Below are 7,123 nucleotides of genomic sequence, written 5' to 3'. Positions count from 1 at the left end.
TTTATGTTAATGAAGGTGACTTTTGGAAAGCTCCAAGGATGGGGGCTGGTTGCCAGGGAGACCATCTGTGAACTAAAGGGTTGAAAATTTCATTTCCACCTCCTGATTTCTAGAGAGTAGGGAGGGGCTCGAGGTAGAATCAACCACCAATGGCTAAGGTATTAATCAATCATCACTATGTAATGAAGCCTTCACAGAAATCCAAAAGTAGGGGGTTTATAGAACTTCCAGGTTTGGGGAACCAGAATGCTTCCATGTGCTACTGTGTCATGTCATAAACCCCAGGAAGATAGATTCTTCTTCATGTGAGACCTCACCCTATGTATTTCTTCATTTGAGCCTTGATTCCCGTCCTTTAATATTCGTTGTAGTAAATTAGTAATCTAATAAGTAAATGAGTTTGCTAAATTCTGTGAGCTGCTCTAGCAAACAAATCTAACCCAAGGAGGGGGGCTGTGGCAACTTCTGATTTATAACCACTTGGTCAGGAGTATGGATAGCAACATGGACTTGTGATTGGCATCCTGACTTGAAGGGAGTTCTTGGATCTCTAATTTGTAGCCAGTTGGTCGCAAGCATAGGTAACAACCTGGATTTGGAACTGGCATCTGAAGTAGGGGCAGTCTTGTTTGCCCGAGGCCTTTACCTGTGGACTCTAATGCTAGTTCCAGGTAGATAAAGCCAGAATTAAGTTGAATGGAGGTGAACTGGTATCTAAGAATTCTTTGTTGGTGTGGGGAAACCCCTCTTCACACATTGGAATTGGGTCCAGGATTTCAAATGACTTACTCTTCCTATCTCTAATTTTTGATCAACTTCTATGTGTGTAAGCTCTTATCATCTATAAATCAATTATAGTTACAGAGAATACTTATATAAGGATTTTTTTAAAAAATGTATTGTGCAGCTATCTAATATTGATACAGGGGAAAAAACATAATTTAGAACCAAACCATTTATGGCCATTTTGATCTTAATTGATCAATTCATGCTGGCTGGAACTAACTCTCTGAACTGATTGTTTTACTTAATGTTGGCTTCTAAGAGTTGAAGATGAAACAATGCAACTTTTCCTACTTCCTTAATTCTAAGCAAAGGGCATTCCTGGAGTAGATGACAGCCATATTTTAATGAGTCTTTCACTACTGCAGTTATACAAAGAACTAAATAGAGTATGCAGAGATAAATTGCTCTCAATTATAGATAATTAAATATCAGGGAGGAGGCAAAGGAAGTGTCTCTAATAAAAGGAAAAAAAGAAAACCCTAAGAGTCAGAGAATGGCAGAGAAATAGGAGGAGAGAGGAGAAGCTTAGAGAAACCATGGTCTACATGAAAATTCTTTGTCCTTTGTTGTTGTTCCTGTCTATTAAATGTAAATGTCTCTGTGTCCCTAACTTTCAGTAGAGTGTGCTACCGTAGTCTGCTACACAGTCTTTATTCATCGGTTTGCTTTTGGTGGAATTTAAAGAAAAGCCATAGTCTCATTTCGGTAATGGAATTACCTGGAACACAAGACTTGCTCCAGATACAGATATAATATAAAAATCAAATTAACATTACAGAGTCATGCATTCTTGTGTATATGTGATAAAAAAATAATAACAACAGCAAAACAAGCAAACAAAAATCAAAACAAAAACAAAACCCATAACATCCTCAAATACCTTCCATACACCACCAGTCTCTGAAGAGATTAGGGAATTAAGACAATTAGGAATTTACAACAGGAATGAGGTGTGATTTAAAGTATCTGGTTTGGGGCACCTGGATGGCTTAGTTGGTTAAACTTCTAACTCTTGACTTGGTCTCAGGTCATGATTTCATAGTTCCTGAGATGGAGCCCCGCCTCCAGCTCTGCTCTGATAGTGCTGCAGAGACTGCTTGAGATTCTCTGTCTGTCCATCTGTCCTTCTCTCTCTGCCCCTCCCCCACTTGCACTCTCACTCATGTGTGCTCTCTCTCTCAAAAAAAAAACTTTAAAGTATCTGTTTTTGAATTATCAAACGTAACTTCATTAGAAACATTGAAAATATATTATGTGTGTTATATATTTTACTGTTATCTATTATATTCAAAATACTGAATATGTTATAGTAGGTCCAAATTACATGGGGCTTTGCAGAGGCTTGATATGTGGTTTTATCTTTATACTGAGCACAATAGAAATCCCTTGAAGTAAGGTAAGCAGGGGACATTTGTATTTGACTTGAAGTTTTGACGGAGCACAGACTTAAACAATGATTTCAAGGAAAGTCAGACTGGCTCTGAGAGTGCAGCAAAGCATTATTATATTAGTTGAGGTTGAGAATAATAGAGACTGAGACTACTTTGATGAAATTGCTAAATTTCCACTATACATAGGTGTGTGTTTATGTGTATGTATGTGTATCTGTGTGTAATGGGTGTAAAGACTGCTAGGTAGGAAGGATTGGTAGAATCAGTGGACATTTAGAAAAAAAAGTACATGGAAATAAAACTTTAAAGATAACAGGGACTGGGGTGCCTGCATGGCTCAGTAGGTTAAGCATCCGACTTTGGCTCAGGTCATGATCTCATAGTCCGTGAGTTCGAGCCCCGTGTCAGGCTCTGTGCTAACAGCTCAGAGCCTGGAGCCTGCTTCAGATTCTGTGTCTCCCTCTCTCTTTGTCCCTCCCCTGCTCATGCTCTGTCTCTCTCTGTGTCAAAAATAAAAAAAATAAAAATAAAATAAAAAAAATAAATAAAGATAACAGGGACTTACAGTGAATGGAAAAACAACTGAGGTACATTCATATAGCGAATGCTATTCAGTGATAAACAGAAATAAACTATAAATCTTTACAAAAACTTGGATGATTCTTAAGTGCATATCATTAAGTGAAATAATTTTTTATAATATCATTTACACATTTTGAAAAAGGTAAAAGTATTGAGACAGAAAATGCATCAATGGTTGTCCAGGGTTTTTAGAAGTGAGATTAAATAAATGAAGCACAAAAAAATTTTATTAGGGCAGTGAAACTATTCTGTGTGACATAAGGATAGTTATTAAAAGGCAAAATGTATTTTTTTCATATTGAGTGTATTTTTATATGGAAAATGGTGAACATATGACATTATACATTTTCCCAAACCCTTAGAATCATACAGAACACAAAGTGAACCTTAATGTATGTGAATTTTAAAACATCAATAGGAGATCAGGGAGTCCCACGATCCACAGGAAACTATATAAAAAGAATTTTGATGTTTTAAACAAGTGTGAAAAAGCTTCACTGGTGGGAGAAGACAAAAAGGTGCTGATCTAAGTCTTTGGGAATTACTGTTGTCTAACAGACTATAGGCAAAAAGAGTGGGCATAAACACTGTACTTTAGATGATAAAGTAGCTTCTCATGGGGATATGGGTCAGCAACTTTAAAACCACTATAAATTAATACTGGCTTCTAACAATTTAAGTAAATGGATGTCTGATTGTTGCAGATAGCTTTCTAACTGTTGGGGTGGAAGTTTACAGATAAGCAACAAGAGGAGGCTAGAATGAACCAAGAGGTTATGGATTAAAATTGGAAACAACAGAATGAATGGTATTTGGCTAAATATAAATAAAAATGGTTACATATAAAAATATTTATAAATACTTATATAACCACTGATTATAAAACACAAATATATTTCCTTGCTCTGTCAGATAAAAGCATCTGGAAACAAAGATACTCCAGTAGTACAAGCATAGTTAGTGCCCGTATATTAGTTTCTAATAACATTCTTCAATATGAGAACAAGAAATTTCTAGATAAATCAATGATTATAAGACCAGGGAAACAGACAAGTTGGGCCTGGATATCTTATAGTTCCAGAAAGTAGGAAAGTACTAAAACAAACAATAACAACCAAAAAAGGGACTATAATTTAGGAAAAAGTCAAAAGTATACAGGATCCAACAGAAAGACAGCTCAATGGGAAAGTCAGAACTATTTAAGGGGAAAAAAAAGATTGTATTGGATTATAACCTAGTGTAGAATATAAGTATCCATGAATTCATAATGATATAAACAAATGATTAATAAGTGAGAGAGAAGAGATAAATCTACTATGCAGAATAATTCCAAATAATTTATTCTCCACATTTAAGGCAATTGATGATACTGTCCCATTCAAGAAGGGGCTGCACATAAGTGACTTCCTTCCAAAAAGTAAAGTATGGAAAGAGAAGGAAAAGAGTAACATTACGGTGGAGAAACCTGAAAACACACTGTCAGGCAGTTAATCAAGTGTAACGTCAACAGTGATAGGTCACTTTGATATTATGTATCCTCTATAAGTATGTACCATAGTAATGTAAGATGTTAATAACTGCTGAAAGTGGATGTGAGGTAGATGGTAATTCTCTGTACTATTTTGAAATTTTACTGTAAATCTAAAACATAAAGGTTATTAGAATAATAATGATGTTGATGATGATGCTTGCAGATTTAATACCTAAATGTTTACCTCTCTATTTTCTATTTCCTGAAAAAAATATGGAATTCTGTTCCATGAAAACTTAGAGAATATATCAGACTCATTTCTGGCCTCATTTCTTCTCCTATAGCAGGGTGCTTGACTTCCTCTTCCTGTTTTTTACAGACCTCTTTGCCTTATAAAATTCGAACTATGCAATCTCCCGATCTTCCTCCTCTTTTCTATAGACTGGAAGCTAACTTCTAAAAGGAAAAATAATCACAACACCAAGATGATAAGTAAGACATTTTGACCTGACCTCCATATCATTTGGGTCCCAGATAACTTCCAGTACTTTAGCATGAAGTCTAATTGGATATAATTCATCCCTCTGTATCTTTCATAACCTTTATGCTTTTCTGTAGCCTTTGGATTAGGAGTGCCTCCTTCTCAAAGCCATTGTTTTCATGCCTGCACAGATTTCTTTTCTCCCTAATTTCCTCAGATATCTATTTCATCAAAATCTCTTCTATCTCCCATGTAGTCACCTAGTTTTTCTACTTACTGTTTCTTCAATTTATAACATCATCCGAAGATATTTATCCAATAAAATCAACCAAACAATAGCAATGATAAACACATATATTATCTCCACTTCTCATTTCCTTTTCATTGGTTGTCTTACTGCATTTTGCCTTTCCTGAAGAAAAAATGACAATGTTGTTGCCTTTGCCATCATTTGTCTCTAAAGTTCTAAGGTCAATGACTAATATATATATTTTTTATTTTAATTGCTCTGAGACTTATGGTACTGTTTCTATTCCCAACTTTAAACTCTTTTCCCTGTCACTTAGTTGACATTATTTATTAATTCGCCTTCATAATAATTGTGATGGTGGGTATAAAAATTAGGGCAGGGGGAGCCTGGGTGGCTCAGTCAGCTAAGCATCCAACTTTGGCTCAGGTCATGATCTCGTGGTTGGGCTCGTGAGGTTGAGCCTTGTGTTGGGCTCTGTGCTGATAGCTCCGAGCCTGGAACCTGCTTTGGATTCTGTGTCTCCCTCTCTGCCCCTCCTTTGCTCACTCTCTCTCTGTCTCTCCCTCTTCCTCTCTCTCTCTCTCTCTCTCTCACACACACCAATAATAGACATTAAAAAAAAAAAAAAAAAACAAAAAAAAACTAACGTTTCTGCCCCTGGATGCTGCTGAGTAAGCATCGTTAAAGTCTCTCCCCTGCCCCAACTGCCGTCATGTCTAAGTCAGAGACTCCTAAAGATGCTGAACAGCTGTAGAAGTTTTTCATCAGAGGTTTGAACTTTGAAGCAACCGATGAGAGTCTGAGGAGCGATTTTGAGCAATGGGGAATGCTTACGGACAGTGTGGTAATGAGAGTTCCAAATGCCAAGTGCTCCAGAGGCTTTGGGTTTGTCACCTATGCCACTGTGGATGAGGTGGATGCAGCCATGAATGCAGGGCCACACAAGGTGGATGGAAGAGTTGTAGAACCAAAGAGGGCTGTCTCCAGAGAAGATTCTCAAAGACCTGGTGCCCACTTAACTATGAAAAAAAATTTTGAAGGTGGCATTAAAGAAGACACTGAAGAACATCATCTGAGAGACTATTTTGAACAGTATGGGAAAACCAAAGTGATTGAAATCAAGACTGACCAAGGCAGTGGCAAAAGACAGGCTTTACTTTTGTAACATTTGATGACCATGAATTTGTAGACAAGACTATCATTCAAAAACACCATACTGTGAATGGCCACAACTGTGAAGTAAGGGAAGTTCCATCTAAGCAAGAGATGGCTGGTGCTTCATCCAGCTGAGGAGGTCAAAGTGGTTCTGGAAACTTTGGTGGTGGCTTTGGAGGTGGTTTTGGTGGGAGTGACAACCTTGGTTGTGGAGGAAACATCAGTAGGTGAGGTGGCTTTGGTGGCAGTCAAGGTGGTGGTGAATAATGGTGGCTGTGGGGATGGCTATAACAGATTTGGTAATGATGGAAGCAACTTTGGAAGTGGTGAAGCTGTAATGATTTTTGCAATTACAACAATCAATCTTCAAATTTTGGACCCATTAAAGGAGGAAATTTTGGAGGCAGAAGCTCTGCCTCCCATGCTGGTGGAGGCCAATACTTTGCCAAACCACAAAACCAAGGTGGTTATGGCAGTTCCAGCAGCAGCAGTAGCTATGGCAGTGACAGAAGATTTTAATTACTGGCAGGACACAAAGCTTAGGAGGAGAGGAGAGCCAGAGAAGTGACAGAGAAGGCACAGGTTATAACACATTTGTCAACTCAGCCAAGCACAGTGGTGGCAGGGCCTAGCTGCTACAAAGAAGACATGTTTTAGACAAAACTCATGTGTATGGACAAAAAACTCGAGGGCTAAATTTGTGACTAATTGTATAACAGGTTTAGTTTCTGTTCAATGGAAAGTGTAAAGCATTCCAACAAAGGGTTTTAATGTAGATTTTTTTGCTCCCATGCTGTTGATTGCTAAATGTAATAGTCTGATCATGACTCTGAATAAATGTGCCTTTTTAAATAAATAAATAAATAAATAAATAAATAAATAAATAATACAAATTTAAAAATCAGGGTAGGATAATAGAAAGTGATTAAACAGTGAGATTTTTAGAAAAGATGGTAAAAATATAATTCTCTCGGGTAAATTTGAGCAAAGATTAAGCCATACAATGA

General features: G+C 37.1%; 1 pseudogene; it reads left to right on the top strand.

Annotated features, from left to right (window-relative positions):
• The first annotated feature begins 5,673 nt into the window (after nucleotides 1-5,673).
• LOC102962988 lies at nucleotides 5,674-6,635 on the top strand (annotated as a pseudogene).
• The last annotated feature ends 488 nt before the right edge of the window (nucleotides 6,636-7,123 follow it).

The sequence above is a fragment of the Panthera tigris genome, chromosome B2 (genome assembly GCF_018350195.1).
Source record: "Panthera tigris isolate Pti1 chromosome B2, P.tigris_Pti1_mat1.1, whole genome shotgun sequence".
Lineage (NCBI taxonomy): Eukaryota > Metazoa > Chordata > Mammalia > Carnivora > Felidae > Panthera > Panthera tigris.
The sequence above is the reverse complement of the archived record's forward strand: the minus strand, read 5'-3'. Positions and strand labels throughout refer to the sequence as shown.